The 26871-nt window shown below is 36.5% G+C and overlaps 1 pseudogene; it reads left to right on the plus strand.

The window, feature by feature from the left end:
- The first annotated feature begins 10303 nt into the window (after nt 1-10303).
- Nucleotides 10304-16075, plus strand: LOC107803155 (sesquiterpene synthase 15-like; annotated as a pseudogene).
- The last annotated feature ends 10796 nt before the right edge of the window (nt 16076-26871 follow it).

A 26871-nucleotide genomic window follows, 5' to 3' on the forward strand; every position in this document is an offset into this window, starting at 1 on the left:
ATGCCTCTGTCCTAAATTTTTTAATTTTTCCACCAAAAACAATTAGTTAATGCCAAACCGAAACAAAGAAAAAGACTTTGTCACGACCCAAAATCCACTATAGACCGTGATGGTGCCCAACGTCATCGTTGGGCAAGCCGACGGTGAACTATCACATTGGTTATTCATTTTATTACTTTCGAAATCATAAATTTTATTAAGTAAGGAAATTTACACCTTTAAAATCACGGGTACATACATAATTAGTAATACATGAAAATGAAAGGTGATAATAATGTACAAATCGGTAAGGATCAACTAAAATATTTTAAAACTCGGTGTCACAAGTGCATGAATATTTACTAAAGAGTATAATAATAATACAACATCTGTCTGGAATATAAACAAGACAGGATAAAGTAAATAATACGATGGAGACTCTGCGGGCTGCGATACGTAGCCTGGAATGCAGATCACCATAAAGTCTCCTCAGCAGCTACGCCTACGCGCTAAGATGAGCACCAAATGAACCTGTCGGACCATGCACATTTAGTGCAGAAGTATAGCCTGAGTACGTAAATCAACGTATACCCAGTAAGTATTTAACCTAACCCCTGAAAAGTAGTGACAAGGGGTCGACATCAACACTTACTAGTGGTCCAATAAATCAGTATAATGAATCATAAACAGATATGAAGCACAACAGTAATAATGAGGTAAAACGGTAACTAACATAATCCTCCAACATTTCTCTTGGCAATATAAACCTCCCGAAGGTCATATGTTATCTAAACAAATTAGAAATATCAAATGTATTCTCAAACGGATAAGGAATGCCTCATAAATGCCAGGACTCAAATAAAGGGTATCTCACGAATGGTCGGACTCCTAGCGGTAATACGCACGATTATGTCGAGGTCGTATGGCTCGATATAGAGTGGTGTGTACACTTTCGAGGGTCGACTGGCGCGAACCAGAGATGCATCTCAATATATTACCGAGGCGTTCAGACCGCTCCACAAGAAAGGAATGAACTTATTGAATTGCAAGTCACGTGCTCACAACACAAATACATGTGTATAATAGTGAATATAACCTTTACCGTTTATCAAATATCTTGGCAACAACTCAAGGTGATAAAACTCAGCCTAATATATAAATGTATTTCTAAATAAATTTTAATTATAAATTCAATTAATTTAGCTAGCAAATGGATTCAAATAATTCAATTATTACATGATTGAATCCTGAGTCTACCTGGACATAAACATGCTTTAGCCACGTACGGACTCTCGTCACCTCATACCTACGTAGCACCCACAACTAGTAGCACATAATAATCACATCGCATAGGGGTAGTTTCCCTCTTAACAAGGTCAGACAAGAGATTTACCTCGCTCTGAAGTTCCATAACCAGCTCCAACGCTTCTCTAACACCTCAAACCGATGCCCATTGATCCGAAACTAGTCAAACAATCATGAAAACCAATAAAAATATACTCCAACATCATAATTAACTAATTTATAACACTTTCCAACTCCGCTTGAAAAGTCAACAAAGTCAACCCTCGGACCCACGTGCCCGGATTCCAAAAATTCTTGAAGACTATCATTACCCATAAAAGCACGAACTCAAATATATAATTTATTCTCAATTCTATGTCTAATTTCGTGGTCAAAATCTAAAAATACCAAATTCTAGGTTTTCTCTTAAAATCCAACAATTTCCCTCAAATTCCATGTTTAAATATGTATATAATCCATGTATTTAACTCGAAATGAGTGAGAATAAGTTACCTCATAATAGATAGTGAAAATCGCCTCTTCAAGAGCTCCAAAAATCGCCCAACCAAGTAAAAATGTGAGAGGAATGGGCTGAACCTCAAAATAAAGTCTTAATAACAGCCTTAGATGTCACATTTGCGACAAAAGTCTCACAAATGCGAAGCCTGACCAAATGCAAAGCCTGACTAAATTCTGCCTAAGTCGCAAATGCGACAAAAGTCTCGCAAATGCGATCTCAGAGACACCGCAAAAGTGACAGTTGCTTCGCAAATGCGAAAGCTGCCTCAATCGCAAATGCAATTAAATTGTTCGCAAATGCGAACTCCCTTGCCCAGCCCATCTTCACAAAAGTGATAATGATCTCGAAAATACGGCTATCGCAAATGCGATAAAAACCTCGCAAATGCGATAAAAACCTCGCAAATGAGAGAACAGTGCACCAGAACCAGCTGAACCTCTACAAACTCCTTAGGAACGCATCCAAAACTCATTCGAGCCCTCGGGGCTCCAAACCAAACATCCACACAAGTATAAAAATATAACACGAATATGCTCGCACGATCAGAACAACAAAATAACCTCTAGAATCACGAATCGGACGCTAAAATGCATAAGAATCATAATGAACTTTAAGAACTTCAAGAATTGCAACCAATAGTACGAACCACATTAAATCAACTCCAAATGACACCAAATTTTGCAGGCAAGTTTCAAATTACAAAACTGACCTATTCCAAGCCCCGAACCCAAAATCCGAGCTCGATAGCCTTAAAGTCAAACCATGGTCAAACTTAGGAAAAATTCCAAACTTTCAAACATTCGAACTTCGACGAACGTGTATGATTCATACTTAAACATCCCGGAATGACGCCAAACTTTACGCACAAGTCATAAATAACAATAGAACCTATTCCAAGGGTCGGAATCCCAAACGGATATCGGTAACACCAAACTCGACTTCAAACCAAACTTAGGAAACTCTTAGACTCTCAAAATGCCAACTTTCCATAATAAGCGTCGAAATGCTCTCGGACCACCCGATACTTAACCCGAACATACGCCCAAGTCCAAAATTATCATATAAACTTATTGGAACTTTCAAATCTTGATTTCGAGATCGTTTACTCAAAAGTTAAATATTAGTCAACTCTTCCAACTTAAAGCTTTTGAATTGAGAATTTTCCGTCCGAAACAATACCGAACTTCCCGAAATTCAATTCCGACCACACGTATAAGTCATAAATATATGAAGTGAAACTACTCAAGGCCTCAAACTACGAACGGTGCGCTAGAGCTCAAAATAACCGATCAGGTTGTTACAGACCTAAACCTAAATAAAGGAAATCTGTATTATAAAAAAAGGGCAATATTTTGGTTTTCCTCTACAAAAATAAAAGAATAGTGAATCCTAAAACTAAACAAAGATAAGACATGGCAATTTTTTGTTTTTTCCAAACAACAAAAAATTAGTGAATCGTATACCTAAACAAAAGAAAAGAATACCTAAACAAAGTAAGACGTAGCATTAATTAGTAACCTTAATTGACAAAAAAATCCTAAATTTTATAATGAATCCAAAACCTAAATAAGAATAAGTGTACTCAACAGAAAAAGGCAACAAACGACAGTTTTTGATTTCTTTTTCCAGAAAAATAATTAGCATTTACAACTATAATTTTATCCACCATAGAATACACTTACACAGGGTAAAAAAGTCGGCCAACATTTCGATAGGGTTTTCGTGCTTTTAATATAGTATAGATAGATATAGATTTTCGAATCTTTTTCTCAAAAAATCATAAAATTTCTAGGATATTGTTAAGGATCTCATCGAAAACTTACAACAGCTTATCAAATAAAGGCTAAGAGAAAAAAGAACATAGGTATGACTGGCATATATAATATCTATAATTGGGTTTCACCGTTGGTTTCATTGGGATTATTTGCTAAGTATAGGAAGAAGATTGGTTGCTTGTAAGATTTTCTAAGTCCCTTTGTAGTACAGTCCTTGAGTTCTTTCTTCGGAAGTAGTGAATGTGGTAAGAAGTGTATTAACCCAATGTATGGTCCTAACTTAAATATGCCACCTACATGACTCACTACATAAGTGTAAGGAATACATGATAATATGGCTCTTTAACCCTAGTCACAATAGCTCAAGCGCAATGCCAACATATGCATAAGATGGAGAGATGCCTAATTGATTGTTGACGTAGGTTTAGAATGCCCCACTAATTGATCAAGGGCTCAAGGCATGCATAGTAGAGGTATATGGCTTGGCCTATAGTGACGTTGAAGGCTTGCTTTCCGATAAGTAGTTAGCTCGCTTGCTTACCCTTCATAGGTTGTATTAACCCTGTAATATGTTTAAACCAATCCAAGTCTTTTAAATATCTTGAACTTATTCTCCTCTTTTTTTTTCTAATGAACATACGTAGATAGATAGCTATTCGATATCATCTCATGCAATAATAACTAGGGGTTATCCTCAACTGTTCAACAAAGAAAAAAAGTATCTATTCAAACTGCTCCCATTCATATGTTGACACCAAGAAAAAACAAACCATAGGGCCTTCCTCTCTATCCATTTATTTTTCATAATCATAAATAGTAAAAATGCTTAGGCAACTTTCTTTATGGCTCATGTATGAATCACTGTTGAAATCTAGCCTTCGGTTCTGCCATTGATGAGCTTGAGCGAGAAAAAGGAGAAGAGACGATAGAGACAGACAGAGAAATGAGAAGCAATTTTTCTATTAGTTTCCTTAGATTGAAAATGAGTTGTACATTACCTATTTATCCTAACTAATACAACCGACTTTGTGAAAGAGAAAATTAACAACTAACTACCTTCTAGAAGCGTACTACATAAATATAAAAATGTACAACTATTTACAACTCTAATTTCTACACTCTCCCACAGGTTGAGAATGAAAAAATATCTTTCATTCCCAACTTGGAGATTAATGAAACATGTTGCTGATGTCCAAGTTCTTTGGTTAGCACATCTACTTGTTGTCCTTGACTGGCAATATAGAATGTCTTGATCAGCCCTTCTTGAATTTTTTCTCAGATGAAATGGTAGTCTATTTCTATGTGTTTTGTCCTCTTATGATATATAGGATTTGTAGCAATTTTCAATGCTTCTTTATTATCACAGAACAGTTTCATGGGCAGCTTTAAGTTCACATTTCGCTCTTCCAATAGACCTTTCAACCATACAAGTTCAGCTACTGTGTATGCCATGCTTCTGTACTCAACTTCAGCTGAGCTTCTAGATATAGTGTGTTGCTTCTTGGCTCTCCAGGATATGGTTAAACTTCTAAGCTTAATACAATATCTATTAACAGACTTTCTTGACATAGGACATGAGTCCCAACCTGAATCACAGAATGCTTCTATTTCTTCATTGCCGTCACTTGACATTAACATCCCTATCCCCATCCCGGTCGCTTCTTGATATACCTTACTACATGAAGTGCTTCTTCATAGTGATATTTCTTAGGTGTATGCATAAACTAACTTAAGGATTACACTGCATATGAGATATCAGGCCTTGTTATTGTTAGATACAAAAGCTTCCTTATGAGCCTTTGATAACCCCCCTATCTTCCAGCAACTCATCTCCCTTACTTGTATTGTTGTAAGTATCAAACTCAGTGCTTGCCAGCTTCAAGTTGTGCTCCATTGGTGTCTCTTTAGGTTTAGAACCTGCCAAGTCTGCATCAGATATCATCTCTAATGCATATTTTCTTTGAGTCATAAGGATGCCCTCCTTTAATCTAGCAAACTCTATACCTAAAAATATCTAACTTCTCCAAGTTCTTTCATCTTAAAATGTTGATGTAGAGATTTTTGTGCAAGTTTAATTTCCTACAGATCATTTCCTATAACAAGAAGATCATCTACATAGACCATAACCAAAATAAACTTGTTATCCACATTTCTAGTAAATAAAAAATAGTCATGCTTGCTTTGCTTAAAATCAGACACAAAGACAAGGCTTGAGACAACTTTAACTTCCATTGCCTAGATGCCTGTTGGAGCCCATATAGGGATTTAAGTAGCCTACAAACCTTACGCTCCCCCTGGCTACTAAATCCTTGAGGAAAAGTCATGTAAACTTCCTCTTCAAGATCTCTATTCAAAAAAGCATTCTGAATATCCATCTAAAATATAGGCTAGTGCTTGAGAGCAGCAGTGGCAATAACAGTCTTCACAGTAGTCAGCTTAGCAACAGGAGAGAATGTATCATGAAAATCTAATTCTTCCTGTTATGTAAATCCTTTAGCAACCAGTCTGGCCTTAAATTTTTCTATAGTATCATCTACATTGTACTTTATTTTATACATCCATTTGCATCCAATGGGTGTTTTACCAATAGGTAAGTCAACTATAGACCAAGTGTTATTCTGTTATAATGCCTCAATTTCAAGTTTCATAACTTCAACCCATCTGTCATCCTTACTAGCTTGATGAAAAGATGATGGTTCAGTATCAACAGAAAAAGAAGTAAGGAAAGTTCTAAAAAGAGGAGAAAGGTGAGTATAGGAAACAAAATATTGGATAGGATGAGATGTAGAAGAAGTGGATGGTCAGGGTAGATGAACATAGTCAGTCAACCAAATTGGTGGCTTACTAATTCTCCCTGACTTCCTAGGTGGAGGTAAGTCAGGTGAGGCAGGAGAGTCAGGATCAACAGAAGTAGCAGAGTATGCGGAGGAAGAGAAGAGCAAGGTGTCTGATGGAATTGACTCTGCAGAAGGAAAATAATTGGTAGTGAATGGAGGACTGTGAGTTTCTAAAGGTGAAGCAGGCAAGTTGGTGATTGGAGATGAAGGCAGTGAGGTAGGTGGTGCTAGTGTAGATGAGACTGGCATATGATCAAGTGTTGAAAAAGGAGAAAAGACATCAGAAACAGTTGCAGGCATGGGTATTGAGGAATCATGTTGTGATGAAAGAAATTTTCCTTTTAGACATTTAAAAGGAAAGATATTTTCCTTAAAGATAACATCTCGACTGACAAAGGTTTTCTTAGAGTCAAGGTCATATAGTTTATAGCCTTTCTGTGTAGAAGCATAACCTAGAAGAACAAGAGGAATGGATTTTGGTTGGAATTTGTCATGAAAGTCAAGTATGGTAGCATAACAAAGACATCATATTATTCCTAGGTGGTCAGTTTAGGGGAACAACCATGAAAAAGTTCATAATGAGTCTTTCCATGTAGGACAGTGCTAAGCAGTCTATTAATGATATAGGTAGCTACTATAATGCATTCACCCCATAGTTTTAAAGGTAATGCACCTTGAAACCTCAAGGGTCTGCCTACTTCAAGTATGTGTCTATGCTTCCTTTCTATAACTCTATTTTGTTGGGGAGTATAAATATAACTACTTTGATGAACAATTCCTTTGGTTTGAAATAGATTAGAACAAAGAGAATTGAAGAACTCATAGCCATTATCAGACCTAAAAATCTTGACAGTAGAAGAAAATTGGTTTTCTACCAAATGAAGAAAATTTGATAGAATCACAAAGACATCACTTTTCAGTCTTAAGAGAAAGCTCCGAGTCATTCTTGAAAAATCATCAACAAGAGTCGGGAAATTTCTATAACCATTGTAAGTATCGACTCTATAAGGACCCCACACATCCATATGAACAAGTTCAAATGAACATTTGATCTTGAAATACTAGTAGAAAAAGGCAACCTAGTCTGCTTAGCTAATGGACAAACATGACAGTTACAAGAACTAAAATTAGACAACAATGACTTTATTGTAGGTATTTTTTTAAGAACTGAATAAGGGGCATGCCGAAGTCTTTGATGCCACATCATAGTTGAGGAGGTATTCTGGGTAGTGGTCATACAAGTGGAAGTGAGTGGTACAGCATGCTTTGAAGGATTGAGGATGTAGAGTTCATCCTTGAGGCTACCAATCTCCCCCACCTTGCCACTGAATAGGACCTGAAAGAGATAAAAATCGGGATAAAAAGAGACCATAAAATTTAACTCCTTGGTATATCTGGACACAGATAACCGATTATACTGAAACTTAGGCACATAAAGTACATCATGTAGAGTTTGAGTGTTGGACAGGGCACATAATCCTGTATGTGTGATCTGAGTACTTTCTTCATTTGGTAAATGGACTGAAGTAGATTTCAAATATGGAACATACTTAGGGCAGGATAACTGATCTAAGGATGAAACTATGTTATTTGAAGCACCAGTATCAATGATCCACCTAATTTGGTCAGTAATTGAATTACCTGCTATATTGGCCACACATGTTGGTGTTTTTTCTTATGCTGGTCCCTTTTCCTTGCTCAACATTCTGAGTATTTGTTGATACTACTCAAGTGTGAAAATTGGAGCTGCTGCATTGATCATGCCATTTATCATACAAATTCCATTAGTTCTTGTGTATTTAGTCTCCTCCATTATACTCACATTGTGTGCCACATGTGTGTAGTTATCATTAACACCTCGTTTTTTGTTGTTGAACTTAAAATATGGTGGATACCCTACTAGTTTATAACTAGTATATCTTGTGTGTCATTTCGTATTACAATAATCACAAAACAAATTTGTGTTCTTTCTAAACTTCACATTTGAGTTGTTTGCTGACACAAAGGAGCTGCTCTCAGTATTCATAGGTCCACTTCCTAGAATTTCACTTTGTATACCATATCCACTACTTAGCCTTTGACTTTCTTCCTGAACTATCATTGAATATGCTTGATCAAGCGAAGGTGTTCACTACATCATTAGTATTTGGCTCCTTTGAGGGCATAAGTGCCATTTAATCCCATTAAAAGCTTCATAAGTTTCTGTTGGCGAAGAAACTCAACAAATGTCTTGGACTTCTCACAGTCACGTGGCTCAGGTATTATTGACTCAAACTCATCCCAGAGGACATTGAGGTAAGGGAAATAAACTGATACATTAGAAATACTCTGTGTTAGACAACTGATTTCTCTATTCATATGGTACTAAAGTAGCATTAAATTTGTCAAAACGATCTTTTAGTGCCTTCCAAACCTTCTGTGCATTTGAAGAGTACACAATTCTTTTCTTGAGTTCCTTAGCCACTGAACTTTGAGTCCACGACTGCACTATGACATTACAGCGATCCCACTGACGCAATTGGAAGACATTCTTCTCGTACTGCTCTCTAGTGCATGCTACATCAACAAATCCGAGTTTATTTTTCACAAGGAGCGACACCTCCATAAATCGTCTCCATTCTGAGTAATTTTAAGTTCCAATTAGCAATTGAGGAACAAGTGACATTCCTGGTGTTTCTGAGCAATGGACATACATCGGATCGTTACAATCGATCTGTTGATTGTTTGCATGTGAAGATCCATCTGTAATTTGAGGTGAATCAAGCGTCATTTGAGCAGAGGTTTGACAGAAAAAATCAGATTTGGGGAAATCGAAGACGAAGAGAAGAGGAGATCAAAGAGCAGGTGAAATAAGGGAAAAGCGTAGGAAATTGATTGGATGAAATGCTCGTTGCTCACTCGCGAAGAACCATGGCTCTGATACCATATTGAAATCTAGCTCTAGGTTCCGTCATTGGTGAGCTTGAGCGAGGAAGAGGAGAAGAGATGATAGAAAGAGAAAGAAAAATGAGAAGCAATTTTTCTGTTAGCTGTCTTAGACTGAAAATGAGTTGTACATCACCTATTTATCCTAACTAACAAAACCGACTTTGTGAAAGAGAAAATTAACAACTAACTTCTTAATTAACTACCTTCTAGAAGCGTACTATATAAATACAGAAATGTACAACTATTTACAACTCTAATTTCAACAATAACAAAGCAAAATAATGCAATTTGACGACCTTTTTTTTAATGCTCTTTAATAAGGATATTAAATAGTAGTTTCCTTATTATTCTCTCTTCTTACTTTGTTTTTCCTTTTGAACCTACGCAATTTTAATTTTACTTTAATGCTGGTATTAAATAGTAATAAGTTTTTTATTCTTTTTTCCTTTTAAGCCAACATCAATCCCTGTTCGTTAGGGATATTAATTGAAGAAAAAGTTTCCCACTTGTTCTCTTCTTCTTTTTCCTTTTTATCATTTTGTAAAAAGTAAAATTATTATATTTACAATTTAATGCAACTTAAAATGTACTTGTGAAGGATAAAATAGACGAACGATATTTCACTAAGAGCATTTGTGCTTTTAATAGTATAAATATAGATAAATAGATAGATATAGATTTAAACCGAATAATATAGCAATATTCAAATAGAAGGATATGTTGGGAAGTGTGTCAATGCGAAAATATTTATAAGAGAAAAAAAAAATTCAAAAACAAGACAAGAAAGATCTACGTGTTTCGCCAATTTTGTCTACTCCGCGATCACACAGAGAATAGCCATTTATTACTAAAGAGAAATAGAAAGTTGTGAAGATGATTTACAATTGAGAAAGAAATACCTATTTATCAGCAGAGCAATGGATTGAATTCTTCAGCAAAATGTGAACATAGGGTAGGACGGCACCGGCGATTGTGTGCAAATTTAATTCTTTTACATATCTTTCACGTATTTTTTTCATTTCATTCTTTCTTTTGACTTTGTCATTCATGTTCACATGGGTTTATTCCCAAGTGGATTAATCAGTTGGCTCCTAAATCGTCATCACTATTCCCTACCATTTTTTGGAGCTTTATAAATAGACTCGTGTCTTAGTGTACTAGTAACTGGAACATAATTTCTTAATTCACCTGTCTAATTAGTTGCTAATATTGTTAAGTGTTAACCCTAAAGCATATATTACTGCGTCTTTCTTTCCTCCAAACGCATATTCGCAAGAGCCAAGAAATAGTTATAAGTTCATATTTTCATATCCTACTGTTTTAAAACACGGAGAAAAAATGGACGGTAATGCTGGAGAAGTAGCTAAACCTGTGTGTCCTCAAACTGTTGTGGCAGAGGTTACACGGCGCTGTGGCAATCACCATCCTACTGTTTGGGGAGACCATTTTCTTGCCTATGCTCATCTCTCGGTAAATTTGTATTTTAAGAACTTCGTTTCCTTTTTTTTATTTTTTTACTTTTTGCATATTCTTCTTGTTTTTAACACACTACTAGCTATGCCTTTGTTTCATTTATTTTCTGTTGAAACAATTCTATTGATGCATCTGTTTGTAAATGTCGAAGTGTGTGGCTATCTCATCTAAAATTTTAAATTGTTAGAGATAATATGTTTTTATTTATTTAATTGTGTCCCAACATGTCCCCACGTGGGGATTTAATTCTTTTTCATGGGTCAAACACATAATTATTTTTTCCGATATTGAGTGTCAGTGAGATGAACTCATGATCTCTGACTGTTTTGATACTGTTAGGATCGGGAATCCGGGTAGTGCGGAATATAGCCAAACAACGGTATAATGACAATAACAAAGACAATTGAAGTTGATAACAACGACAATTAAAGTAGATAAAGAAGACACAAATTTAACGTGGTTCGGTCAAAGTGACCTATGTCCACAAGCGGAGATGGGCAATTTACTATAAGAATAAGAGTACAAAAGAGAGTACAAAATTAGAGTAAACACTCTAATTAATCCCAAATACCCTAAGAGAATAACCTCACAAGATCACTCCAAAGAAAGGGTTCACACAAGTGCTTCCCAACACTTAACTCTCATACAAAACACTCTTAATAAAGAAAGAAAGGAAGAAACAAGAAATGAAGACTCAAGTCTTGTTGGTGTGTCTAAAATGAACTAATGGCCTTCCCTTTTATAGGCAAAAAAGTCTTGACCTCTTAGGTGTAAAAGAAGAGATACAACTTGTGCAAATGATGTCCAACACACAATGCAATATTTTTGGGTCCCAAAGAATATTGTCAACAAAGTTTACACTTTGCAAAAATGCTTATGCTTATGTGAGATGGACACCATTTGACAAATTAATGGCCATATTACAAATCTTCACCTTGGCCTAATTTTGGATGATATAGTAAATTTGCTCCACCTTCTCCGCAAAAGCCCCAATGGGCATATGTCAAAATTTAATGCCATCAAAATCAGACAAGTTGTCTGATACCGAAACTGTAGTAGGGCCTATAACAGTGGAGCCCAATAAAGTATACAACGAACCAGATCTGTGTGCTTTCATGATCACACGAGCACCTTGAAATATTTTTAAAACTCCACCTTCACCAGTGAATTTGCACCCAAGGGATTCTAAAGTGCCCAAAGATATGAGATTTTTCTTCAACTCAGGAACATATCTAACATCGGTGAGAGTTCTCACCACATCATCATGCATTCTGACCCGAATTGTACCTTTGCCAATAATGTTACAAGTAACATTGTTACCCAATTGGACAACTCCACCTGCAACTAAATCATATGTAAAAAAATAAGTCCCTTCTAGAACACATATGATATGAACAACCGGAATCTAAAATTCACTCATTGTCTAATCTGAAACTAGTTTTAGTTGCTAAAAATATAGTTCCCTCAATCTCATCAGTTGCTACTCTAGCTTCGGCGGTGTCAGTATTTTTGTGCTCATTTTTTCTTTTCTTATGCTTTTTTTTATTTTTCAGCTTATAGCATTCGGAGATAATGTGACTTTAATGACAATAACGACACTGTAAATTATTGTATCTGGATATGGAGTCGGAGTTGCCCCTAACAAACAAGCCAACTTCCGCTTGAGTTTCACTAGCTTCCCCAGTAATATCACTATCTATCTGTTCCTTTGATTTTAAGATAGATTTAATATCCTTATAAGAGATATTATCCTTTACATAAAGTATAGTATCTTTTATATGCTTAAAAGATGGAGGTAGAGAACAAAGCAGTAACACGACTTGATCCTCATCTTTAATTTCAGCATCTATATTACTCAAATCCATAAGAATGGAATCAAATATGTCAAGATGAGAGAGAATAGAGGTACCTTCACCCATACGAATTGTATAAAGCTTCTGCTTCAGGTAATGTCTATTTTCCACCGTCCTCTTCATATATAAGGTTTTCAATTTTTCCAACATGCCTTTAGCTGTGGTTTCTACAGAAACTTCACGTAAAACCTCATTTGAGAGATTTAAAATAATACCTGCTTTTGCCTTTTTTGTTTATGATGGCAAACTCCTCATCCGTCATTTTATCCGGCTTCTTCTTCTTTCCTTGCAACGCCAAGTCTACGTCATCCTGAATTAGGATAGCTTCTATCTTTAATTGCCACATTCCGAAGTTTGCTCTTCGGTCAAATTTCTCAACATAGGTCTTTGTTAAAGTCATTTTGGCTATTGATACTAACCCGGTTAGATCCGGCTCTGATACCAATTTGTTAGGATCGGAAACCCGGGTAGTGCGGAATAAAGCCAAACAACGGTATAATGACAATAACAAAGACAATTGAAGTTGATAACAACGACAATTAAAGTAGATAAAGAAGACACAAATTTAACGTGGTTCGGTCAAAGTGACCTACGTCCGCAAGCGGAGATGAGCAATTTACTATAAGAATAAGAGTACAAAAGAGAGAACAAAATTAGAGTAAACACTCTAATTAATCCCAAATACCCTAAGAGAATAACCTCACAAGATCACTCCAAAGAAAGGGTTCACACAAGTGCTTCCCAACACTTAACTCTCATACAAAACACTCTTAATAAAGGAAGAAAGGAAGAAACAAGAAATGAAGACTCAAGTCTTGTTGGTGTGTCTAAAATGAACTAATGGCCTTCCCTTTTATAGGCAAAAAAGTCTTGACCTCTTAGGTGTAAAAGAAGAGATACAACTTGTGCAAATGATGTCCAACACACAATGCAATATTTTTGGGTTCCAAAGAATATTGCCAACAAAGTCTACACTTTGCAAAGATGCGTATGCTTATGTGAGATGAACTCCATTTGACAAAATAATGGCCATATTACAGATACAATATTGAAGTTCGTAACCATCTCGTCTAAATATTTGAACTGTTGTTAGAGCGAACATTATTATTTACATAATTGTCTCTCAACAATAAATAATTTAGAGCACAAAGATATGAAAAAAAGAAGTTATACTCTTTATTTACTCGCACAGGGAGCCAATGAATGGGAAAAGAAACAGCATGAACACCTAAAAGAAGAAGTGAGAAAAATGCTAGAGATGTCTCCTTCAAAATCTTTGCAAACTCTTGACCTGATAAACGCAATCCAATGTCTTGAAGTAGCGTACCATTTCGAGTACTTAGGAAACACGGTTATTATGTCTCATCTGGTAAGTAATCTTAATTCCTCCCACTTGACATTATGCATTTGTTACTCAAGTTAATTTGTTTGCTGTTAAGAGTTTAATTAACGTTTATGCACTGACCATATAAGATATGATGAAGCAGATGTTTTTAGGAAGTTCACTGACGGCCAAGGAAATTACAATAAAGCATTGGTTAGCGACGTGGAAGGGTTGTTGAGCCTGTATGAGGCAACACAATTCAGAGTACACAATGAAGAAATACTTGACGAAACAGTTAATTTCACCACCACTCATTTAAAGCTATTGTTGCTTACATTGAGCAATTCTTTCGCGATGAAAATCAGCAATGCACTAAAGTATCCAATCAACTATACTATGGTGACAGTAGCAACGATGCATAAAAGTGAGCTATGTGATATCACAAGGTAATTTGCAAGATAGATAATCACTAATTAACATCACAGCACTGAATTATTTCTAGAAACAAATACATCAATTTCAAATCCAACTTTACTTTTTTTAGGAGGTGGAAAGAATTGGATAGCGAAAGCATTACCTTTTACAAGAGACAGAGTAGTTGAGTTGTACTTCTGGTCTTTGAGTGTGTACTTTGAGCCCCAGTATAAGGTGGGGAGGAACATACTAACCAAAGTGTTATGCTTCATTTCTATTGCTGATGATATCTATGATACCTATGGAACAATAGACGAGCTAACTCTCCTAACAAATGCAATAGAAAGGTATTTCTTTTTCTTTTCTTAACATTAACTGCTTAACTTTTATTTTCCCATGTAGTAATGTGTACGCTAAATAAGAAATTTCATCAAAAATGTTACCCGTATTTAAACAAAGGTGGAACATTGACAACGTTTCAGAACAGTTACCGTCATATATGAAGTTTTATTACCTAGCTCTTCTAGATGTTTACGTTGAAATTGAGAAAGAGTTGGCAAAGGAAAACAACTCATTTCAAGTTAAATATTCCATGGCTGAGGTAAATTAATTTGTAGCAAATAGTTATTTAGATAATCTACCGAATTTAATTTTTTATGAGAATTCACGAGTCTGTGCTCTTAATTATATTCTTTCAGATGAAAAAGTTGATAAATGCATATTTTCAAGAGGCTAAATGGTATCATGGAAATAACGTCCCAACAATGGAACAATATGTGAAAAATGGAATTCGATCTAGCACTATCCCATGTCTTGCGACTCTCTCTTGGTTAGGCATTGGAAATGAAGCAACGAAGGAGGCACACGACTGGCTTGCAAGTGAACCTTCAATTTTGGTTGCTTCTTCTATCATTGCTAGATTATCAAATGATATTGTATCACATGAGGTACATTATAATTACGAAATAAGTTTTGTAGTTTTTAGTTTAACTACGCTTATTCCTTGTCGTACTTATGTATTCAATAAAAGTTATTGTGCGAGCTTAATATATAGTTGATCAAGGCCTTAAGAGGCAGATCCAGAAATTTTAATTTTGTGGGTTCAGACTCAGGTTTCCACTGAACCCATCACCTTATTTGAATTATGGCTTCACACTTCAATATTTTCAGCAGTTCTATTTGCACGAATAAGTTTAGACTAAAATTACGGGTTCATACCATTTTTTGTCTAATGCTTGTCGCTCTTATGGATATGCAGAGAGAGCAAGAAGGAGGAGATATATCAGGTGTCGAATGTTACATGAATGAATATGGTGTGACAAAGGAAGAAGCATACGTAGAGATTAGGAAAATAATGGATAATAGTTGGAAGGATTTGAATCGAGAATGCCTAAAACGTACAGTTGTACCTAGGGTTTTGCTCATGCCAGTGCTCAACCTAGCTAGGATGTCGGAGTTCTCATACAAAGATGAAGATTCTTATACTGTTTCCAAAAATGACTTGAGATATATCATCTCTGAGGTGCTAGTTGATACAATAACAAAATGAAAACATGAAAAGCAAAAACAAAAAGAAAACACGTATTGCAATTCTCTAGAATGCTTATATTTTTATTTTCAATTACTTTATTTCGGTTGAAAGGAGAATATGATATATATGTACTATATGTCATTATATTTGTAATAAAAGAAGTTCCTAATTTATCTGTGTCAATGATGTTTTATACTTTAATGCCACACAAGAGGGGGTAATTTGTGTGGTGTCCAATTTTTGCGTGCACTGATTATAGAAGAACCTGGTTCTTCTAAGTGTTCCTTATACTACTATTGCAGAAATAGTAAATGCGGAAAGTAAAGAACACAAGTATTTTTACGTGGAAAACACCAGGCTCAAAAGGGGAAAAAATCACGACCTACTACTTAGTAGGATTTTTCCCAACACTTCACTAAATCAATGAGCCAAAACAACATTTACAAAACTTTTTGTAAACCTAAGGATTAACTCAAATCCCATTGTGGCAACTAGTCTCTAACTGTTGCGACAACTTCAAGTTATCTCTAACTTGAATACTCAAAGTACCTAATACAATTGCTTCTAGATAAAGTTGAAAGGTACAACTTGAAAACACCTACTACAATTGAACTAGAATAATAGACAGATACTTGGAACTGGTTCTTCTATTTGGTTCATGTAGCTTCATGTTCGCACACTTGAATCACACAAGAATTGTTTGCAAAATACCTTGCTATTTTGCTCTCAACTCACGTTTAATCTTCAGCTTTTGTGCATACCTGTAGAATGAGAACATCCTGCAATTTATAGAGAAGAATAAGAAATAACTAGAGTTCTAATGCTACTCTTCCTTGGTGGAAGAGTTCTAGTTATCCACAACTTCTAACTCCTCCCTTATCTTGGATAGTGTTCTCTTTGAGTAAGGAGTCCTTCTCCTTATCAATTATGCAACCTTTTCGATCATGAGATATCAGATATAACAAGTTAAGTTTATCTCCTTCACGTGCATCCCTTATGCTCGAATTTGCCCGTGTCTGTGTACACAGGGGATGGACCTGGTTCATGCCTTAGTTCCTTTGTCAATCTTCAAAACAAACTTCACTTGGGCCAACAAATTCTCCCCTTTCAATGATGACAAACTCTGTGCTTTTCATAAGCATATGCCCTGTTTCAACTCAGCTCAACATCAACACAATGTTAGAACATTTTACCTTTTTAAAGTCACTTATCATCAAGGATCATGTTCATTAGGTTATAAACATCATAGTCCAAAGTAAAAGCACAACCTAATTCCCTATTTGGGCATCATCGAAAAGTTGCATAATAATGTTAGATAACCAGATTTTAATTAAAATTACTCATGGCCACTGGGGCTACTTCAAAAATAATCATGGAGTCAAATATCATCGATCAATCTAAGGATATTAGCCATCTAAGAAATATCAACAAACAGCTGGAGCAAAAATAATAAATTTCATTGATTGATAAGATCTTAACACAAAGCATAAAAAGAAATAAAAACATTGGATCATGAGCAAACGAAGTAAAAAATCCGAACTGGGTCACTGGTTGATCTACACTAGGCTAGGAGGCTTAAGGCTAGGAAGGACCAGGTTCTTGGTTTTTGGCTTGGAGCAATTTTAGCATATTCTGAAGAATGCCATCATTCTTCTCCTTTTATTTTGCCACCTCAGCTCTGAGAGCATCTCTCTCAGTCTCCGCCTCTGCTAACCTCTTCTTCAGCCTACTAATCTCAATATCCTTAGCCCTACTTTCTTACACCAAAGCTCACACTTTGTTGTTCACTAGTACCTTTTTGAATGAACCAGGTTCTTAGGGAGTGGTTTGGACTTCATAGTCACAAGCAATTAGAGTGTTTGCCCCAAAAATGATCCTTGTTTGTACCAACTTCCCATTTCTTTATGGATACCTTGAAGTGTGCAAGTACAGTTGTGAGAATAAAGCCATAGGGTATGGCGTGAGTTTTGGTGCCATTCAGAACCCTATCAAGAAGCTGGATGATGAATCCAGACTAATTGATTTGCCTCCTACTGTCCAATCATTCCATAAGGACTAAGTCCATGAATGTGGCAATGTGCCTCCTTTCCTGCCTTGGCAGCACACATTTGTTAACAAATTCGAACAGCACTTTGTGGGGTGGCTTCATCTCACTTTTGTAAATAGCCTTGGGATCAAGCTCCTCTTCATTGTCACCAAACTTCTTAGTAATGGCAAGGGCAGTAGGGAGATTCTCTAGACTTGGCCATTTGAGCTTCTTATAATCATTATACCCTTCACCATGTACACCTAAGATCTCTCCCAGTTCTTTATCATCAAACATCACTGTCACCCCCTTTACCACACTGGTGACCCTACCATCTTTGATCTCACAGTTTCCCATGAACTACAGAATCTCAGTTCTGTCCAACCTTCCATTCATCTGAAGGACCATGTCCTTCCAACCTTGCAATTGTAACTTCTCCAGCAGCAGTAACATACCTTCGTCCTCCAAGTCTCTAAGGAGTCTGCCTTTCAAGATGGTTCTCTTCCCAAACTTGACCATCTCGTCCTTCTGAGCATCAGATTCTTCTTCTTCTTCTTGTCCACTCTATTCCTCTTCCTCCACTATTTTTACTTTTCTTGGTTTCAATACAGACCTAGTTCTTTTAGCCAAAGTGGATGGCTCCGCAGACTTTGTTTTTGAAACAGACTTTTTTGAGGAAGTCTTGGCTTTCTTTGCCTCTGGAGTCGCAACCTCCATTTCTTCTGTCTCCTCTTCATCCTGAAGAACCAGGTCTATCTAGTCAATTTCAACAGCCTCAACATGCTCAATCACCTTCTTTTTTCCTTTAGCAACAACTTTTCTTTTACTTTCTTCTAAGGCCTTTTACAGTTCAGCCTTACTCTACTTCTTCTGACTCCTTGTAGTTCTTCCTCTTGTAGGAGGAATATCTATAGGGATAGAAGAGATAACCTTTCTCTTCTTGTTTGCCCTAGCAGTGCCAGGAACTTTGACTCCTGAACTCCTTTTCTTTTTGTGATTGTAACTATCAGTCACCCTTTTTAGTAGGTCTGCGAGGGTTTCCTGCTCAGATGGAACAAGTTCTTAAGCATTTTTCCCTAATCGGACCAACCCTTCAGTAGCTTCTCCAGACCCACTTCCCCCTATTTTTCTCACACTCTCTTCTTCTCCATCAGATTCCTCACTCCAAACTACCATAACACCTGATTCTTTAGTTAAACCAACATGAGTGGGTGAAGAATCAACCATTCCTTTTCCTATACCCCTCACAACACTTCGAGTACCCTCACTCTCGCTTTCTTTTCTCTTTTTATTTTTACCACCAACCTTTCCAGACTCAGTAGTTTCAACACCTGCCACAGTTCCTACTAGAACAAACCTAGTCTCTAGATTTGTAGCAACCTCAGAAATAATTTGAGGAGTAACTTTAGGGCCAGAAGTTACTTGCTCTGTTTCAGAAGAAATCGTTTCTTCCCCCTCAGTAGCATAAATGATTCATCAGATTTCTAGGGTTCTTTTTCTTGACTTGCTTCTAATTTTTCATTAATTTTCTTGAGTTGTTCTTTACCCGCAACAACCTTGCGAGCAAGCATCTTGACTCTTCTTTTCTTATAGATGGGCATGGTTAAAGGTGTGATAGATGGTGTGGGTGTGATTTCTTTGGGTGGTGATGAGTAATTCTCAGAAGGGTTTGCCATTTTTGTGTTTGAAAATTTTAGGAAAAATAGGTTTGTGTGTGTTTTGGAAGATGAGAGAAGAGAGAATTTCTTGACGGCTTGAGAGGTGAGGAAGCTACTGAGGCCTAATCAATTTAAAGTGGAATTATTTGACTGGGTAACGATAGCCTTTGCAGAAGTTTAATCGAATTGGAATTCAGTTTGAAAAGACGTTGAAGAGTGTCCCTATAATCTAGGCACTTAATGTGGTTTGGACTCTGTTGAATGAAACCGGTCCATTTCGTAACTGATAAGATCGAGGGGTTGAGGATTGAATGGGACTCTCCTCTTGATCGTAATCCAAATATAATTATTTCAAAATATGCAGAGTGGAGAATACGTACTGAGTAATCTTGATGAACCAGGTTTTTCACAGAAAAAGCTCGTGTGTAAGTCTGAATTTTTCAAGAAAATAGACATAATATCATTAGAGATTTAATGAGTCATTTTAGCACATGGCACAAGAGTATACTGATGAAAGTATGTGACTGAGCAAAATTTAATCTAATTATATACAAAAATTCACAATTTTTCTAACCAATTTTTGAGTTAGAACTGGTTCCGTTTAGGTGATCTTAATCATCCCTAATTCTAACATGTTCCTTTCAAAGTGATATATACTTAGAGCTTTTGTAAAGATGTCATCTATTTGCTTGTTTGTAGCACAAAATTTCACAGTGATCAAACCTTTTTCATAATTGTCCCTTAAAAAGTGATGCCTAACATCTATGTGATTCGTTCTCTTATGATGAACCGAGTTCTTGGTCATACTAATTGCACTAGTGTTATCACAGTATATGGGAAAACAACCTACATCAATTCCAAAATTCATTAATTGCTGTTTGGTCCATAATAATTGAGCACAACATGAGGCAACAACAACATACTCAGCTTCAGCAGTAGATAAGGCCACAAAATTTTGCTTTTTGGTGGCCCAAGACACAAGACATGAGCTAAGAAAATGTGCCAAACCTGAAGTGCTCTTTCCGTCCACAAGAAAACCTGTATAATCAGCATCAACATATCCCACTAGATTGAAATTACTACCTTTTTGATACCATAGACAAATGTTAGTGGTGCCTTTTAGGTATCTCAAGGTCCTCTTGACAACAGTCAAGTGAGACTCCTTTGGATTTGCCTGAAATCTAGCACAAAGGACCACACTGAACACAATGTCAGGTCTGCTAGCAGTGAGATATAATAAAGAGCCAATCATTCCCCTATACAACTTCTGATCAACAGATGAACTAGGTTCATCTACATCTAATTTTGTGGCTGTTGCAATATGAGTGTCAATTTCTTTGGAATCTTCCATTTTAAACCTTTTAAGCAACTCTTTCATATATGTTTGCTGATGGATCATAGTTCCATTTGAATTTTATTTAATTTGTAATCCTAAAAAAAATTAAGCTCACCCATCATACTCATTTCAAATTCACTCCCCATTAGTTTAGCAAATATTTTACTTAACTTATTAGAAGTTGCTCCAAGGATTATATCATCAACATATATTTGAACTACCAAGAGATCTTTATCCTTTTCTTTTAAGAATAAAGTATTGTCAATTTTACCTCTCTTGTAGCCATGCTCAAGAAAAACTTTTGATAATCTTTCATACCATGCTATTGGAGCTTGCTTTAGCCCATAAAGTGTCTTATCAAGCTTGTACACATGATCAGGACATTCCTTGCTTTCAAATCCCGGAGGTTGCTTAACAAACACTTCTTCCTTTAGATAGCCATTGAGGATGTCACTCTTGACATCCATCTGATGGAGAGTGAATTCCATGTAAGCAGCAAAGGCTATAAGGAGTCTAATTGCTTCCAATCTTGCAACAGGAGCAAAGGTCTCATCATAGTCTATGCCCTCCTCTTGATTATATCCTTGAACTACCAATCTTGCCTTGTTTTTTGTAACTGTTCCATCTTCATCAAGTTTGTTTCTGAAGACCCATTTTGTACCAATTACTAATCTGTCCTTGGCTCTTTGTACCATATGCCAAACTTTACTTCTCTCAAATTGATTGAGTCCTTCTTGCATTGTATTCACCCAGTCTGTATCCTACAAAGCTTTAGCAATATTTTTAGGTTCAATAAGAGATAGAAAAGCATCAAAAGCACAAAGATTCTTTAACGGAGATCTGGTTTTGATTCCAGAGGTTGGACCAGTAATTATGTTCTTAATGGGATGAGAACTTTGATATTTATAAGGTTTCATAACCAACTGGTTTCCCTTAGATGTTCCTTCGATGTTTTGTTGTTGAGGAACAGGTTCATGGATATGTTCCCTTGAGGTTTGAGTATCACTTCCCCTTTGTTCAGTTCCCTATGTCAAGTTGCCCTGGGTGGAAGGACCTGTTCCGTCCCCTGTTCCTACTTCTAGTGAAGCTTCAGTCTGGGCCGTGGTTTCATTTGAGTTTCTCACCCGCCCAATTGCTTCATCATCATGTTCCTATCTCTCAGAAAGAATGTTAGTTTCATTAAAAACCACATGTACACTTTCTTCCACACACATAGTTCTTTTGTTATAAATCTTATAATCTTTACTGTGTGAAGAATATCCCCAGAATACTCCCTCATCACTTCTGGGATTAAACTTACCTAGGGAGTCTTTACCATTATTGTGCACAAAACATTTGCATTCAAATGTCGTAAGATAGGATATGTTTGACTTTCTCCCTTTAAGTAACTCATAGGGAGTCTTCTCTACAAGAGGTATAGTCATGCACCTATTTATAATGTAACATGCAGTGTTCACATCTTCTTCCCAGAAACTATGGGGCGGTTTACTAGAAAGAAGCATAGTCCTAGCCATATCTTCAAGTATCCTATTATTTATTTCAACTACTCCATTTTGTTGTGGAGTCCTAGGAGCAGAAAAATTATGACTTATGCCATGCTCATCACAAAATTCAGCAAATTTAGCATTCTCAAATTCAGTACCATGATCAGACCTAATTTATACAAGTTGATTACCTAGTTGTTTCTGAGTTTTTCTAACAAAAGAAATGAACATGTCAAATACTTCATCTTTAGATGTTAAAAACAATGTCCAAGTAAACCTAGAGTAATCATCAACAAGCACCATCACATATCTCTTACCACCTCTACTTAATATTCTCATTAGTCCACAAAGATCGATATGGACCAGTTCCATCGTCCTGGTGATGCTTACCACTTTCTTGCTTTTAAAAAAAAATCTTACCTGCTTCCCCCCTGCACAAGCTTCACAAACTTTATCTTCCTTGAACTTAATGTTAGGCAGTCCTATCACTAAGTACTTGGAGACTAGTTTATTGAGTTGACTTAGACTAGCATGTCCAAGTTTCTTGTGTCAAAGGAGGGGATCATTATCCAATACACTTAAGCAAGTGAGTTCATTTTCTGAAAGGGTGGACAGATCTACAACATATATGTTGTTCACTCTTTTTCTCTGCAAAACAATCTTGTCACTCGTAAGATTAATCACAAAGCATTTGGTAGAGGTGAATTCTACTATGTTACCTCTATCACACAATTGTGATACACTTATTAGACTGTACTTCAGTCCATCTATCAAGTAGACGTTCTCAATAGAGTGAGAATCGGTCTTACCTACCTTTCCAATCCCAATGATCTCACATTTCTTCCCATTTCCAAAGGAGACATTACCTCCTTTAAGGTCCTCAAGTGAAAGGAACTGGTTCATGTTTCCTATCATATGCTTTGAGCAGCCACTATCCATGTATCATATTTGAATGCTCCCTTTCACTTGGACCTGCAAAAGGAAATCAGAGGTTAGTCTTAAGAACCCAAACTAGTTTTGGTCTCTTTCTATAGGCAAAAGGATGAATCAAATTCTTTTTAGCCCAACTTGGTAGCCTATTCTTCCCTCGAACAAATTCTTTATTCTTTTGACTTGCCTTTTCTTTTGCAGTGCATTAACTTTTATAGTGACCAGTTTTACCACAGTGTGTGCAAATCTTGTTCTCAGGAAGTGTGAGGTACTTGCTTTTGTGATCCCATTTAGGTGCCAGATTCCCCAAGCCAAGTCCTCTTCTGTTGCTACTATGGTGTTCCTGTAGCCATGAAAGTGCATCGGAGGACCTTTTCTATTTACAAGTTCTGTCTAGCTCATGATTGACCTTGCTTAGATCCTCCTTTAGGATTCTCACCAGCTCATCCGTTTTATACAACTCATCTTTCCTTTTTCCTATATTTTCTTCTAAAGTGAGTTGTGTGTGATCAGTTGTCTTTTTACCTGTTCCTAATTTCAGTTTTCGATTTTCATATCTAAGTTCTAGAACAGTTGGGTCAAATGCATGAACCTGGTTCTTCAATACATTATTTTTACTTATAGTCTCACTAGCCCTAAGTTCTAGGTTTTTGCACTTAGCCTTCAAAATCATACATTCTTTAGACAACTGTTCTTTTTCATTGTTTACATCCTCAGATTCATCAATTAGTTCTAGAAGTAACTCAGATAACCTTTCTTTAGATAATAATTTAATCTTGTCTTTGAGATGAATTACACTTACCTCAGTTTCTTCATCATATTCTCCAATGGCCATAAGTTCTTGTTCATCCCCATCAGCATCTGAGCGTTTATCTTAGCTTTCTCCCCAAGCAGCGACCATAGCCTTGGTTGATCCTTTGCTTTTCTTAGATTGAACATGTTCCTTCGTTCAGCTATTTCCTTCTTCCATTCAATTTTCCTTTGAGGACAGTTCTTGTTATGGTGATCAGTCTTTCCACACTTGTAGCATCCATCATTGGTTTTCTTCTTAGGAACTTTTGACTTACTATAGCTTCCACTTCTTGAAGGATCATTTTCTCTCCTCAGGTACTTCTTGAAGTCCTTGGTGATCATAGCCATTTTGTCATCCTCTAGATCAGAACCTTCAGTGATTCTGAGTGCCAGACTCCTTTCCTTCTTAGGTATATCCATTTTCATGGTTTGTCTCCTAAGTTCATAGGCAGTAAGATTTTCAATTAACTCATCCAGTGGGAGAGTGGCAATATTCTTTGATTCCTGAATGACAGTGATTTTGCTTTCCCAAGTAATAGGCAGGACCCTTGTCAATATCTTCTCGACTCTATGTTCTTCAGAAATTTTCTTCCAAGAGATTTTAGCTCATTTATCAATATAGTGAACCTTGTGTACATCTCTTGAATGGTTTCTCCTTCCTTCATAGTAAAGTTCTCATATTGAGAATATAGTAGAGTTCCTCTGGATCTCTTCACCTGAGGTGTTCCTTCATGAGCCACTTGCAAAGTATCCTAGATTTCCTTAGCAGTGGTACAACTTTGGATTCTGCTGTACTTATCTGGACCAAGTCCACAAACAAGCCATTTCTTGGCATTAGTGTTCTTCTCCCATTTCTTCAAGTCCTCGGCAGTGCAATCAGCTCTTGTCTTTAGCACCTCTGCTCCTTTGGCATTTATCTTCAAGGTAGTCAGTGGACCATTGGTGACAATGTCCCATAACTCATTCCTATCCTATAATGTGATATCTCATCCTGCTTTTCCACCAAGAGTAGTACTGGCCATTAAAGAGAGGTGGCCTAGCAGTGGATTGCCCTTCCCAGTTTCTAGGTGGTGCACTCATCTTGATCTTCTCCTAAGGTGTTGGCCTCTTCAAGGATAACCCGCTCTAATACCAATTGATGTTTTATACTTCAATGCCATACAAGAGAGGAGGGGGGGTGATTTGTGTGGTGTCCAATTTTCGCGTGCACTGATTATAAAAGGACCTTATTCTTCTAAGTGTTCCTTATACTACAGCTGCGAAAATAGTAAATGTGAAAATTAAAGAACACAAATATTTTTACGTGAAAAATACCCGGCTCAAAAGGTGAAAAAAAATATGACTTACTACTCAGTAGAATTTTTTCTAACACTTTACTAAATCAATGAACCAAAACAGCATTTACAAAACTCTTTGTAAACCTAAGAATTAACTCTAATCCCATTGTGGAAACCAACCTCTAACTGTTGAGACAACTTCAAGTTAACTCTAACTTGAATACTTAGAGTACCTAATACAATTGCTTCTAGATAAAGCTGAAGTACAACTTGAAAACAACTACTACAATTGAACTAGAATAAAAGACAGACGCTTGGAACTGGTTCTTCTATTTGGTTCATGTAGCTTCAGGTTCGCATACTTGAATCACACAAGAATTATTTGCAAAATGCCTTGTTATTTTGCTCTCAACTCACGTTTAATCTTCAGCTTTTGTGCGTACCTGTAGAATGAGAATATCCTGCAATTTATAGAGTAGAATAAGAAATAACTAGAGTTCTAATGCTACTCTTCCTTGGTGGAAGAGTTCTAGTTATCCACAACTTCTAACTCCTCCCTTATCTTGGATAGTGTTCTCTTTGAGTAAGGAGTCCTTCTCCTTATCAATTATGCAACCTTTTCGATCAGGAGATATCAGATATAACAAGTTAAGCTTATCTCCTTCACGTGCATCCCTTATGCTTGAATCTGCCCGTGTCTGTGTACATAGAGAATGGACCTAGTTCATGCCTGAATTGCTTTGCCAATCTTCAAAATAAACTTCACTTGGGCCAACACTCAACTACTTCAATGCCAAACAGAGGAGGAACTTTGTTGCTTCTAGGGCAAACACAGGAGAATGCTTAAAGTTGGGATAAGCTAAATGTATTGGAATGAATATCATATGGTTTCGTGTAGTTTGTTTAGTCATTGAAGTATTTATACAAACATCTTATCAATTTTGGACTTTGTACAGTTTTACTAATTTTTATGCTTTTAGTTTTTTTTTTTGATTGGGGGGGGGGGGGAGGGTGGGGAACTTGCTATAATACTAAAATTAATCCAAAAGTATCCATGAAATCTATTATATCTATTATATAGAAATAAGACGATGGTCGACCAAGGACATATTAGATATTTCACACATTTTATAAATATCTCTTTTAACCCTAAAAGGAATTGACACGTACCCCTGCATAAATATCGTCTACAGCTTTCTCGATCTTTGACCTTGTCTGGGTTTTAGCTGGATCTCTCTTTCTCCGCTATCTTTTTATTCTCCTAATTGTATTGCAAACCTAAGTCACCCATGGTGAGTCATTGGGTGGTGTTCTCTGGAAGGTATGGAGATTCAAATATCGTCTACAGCTTTCCAGCTTTATATTGACCTTTATATATATACATGCTTCTCCCCCTATGGTAATATAGTTTCTCATGGTACTTGGTGTTCTTGCAGATTCTTTGCCGCCA

Source organism: Nicotiana tabacum, chromosome 2 (genome assembly GCF_000715075.1).
Source record: "Nicotiana tabacum cultivar K326 chromosome 2, ASM71507v2, whole genome shotgun sequence".
Taxonomy (NCBI): Eukaryota; Viridiplantae; Streptophyta; class Magnoliopsida; order Solanales; family Solanaceae; genus Nicotiana; species Nicotiana tabacum.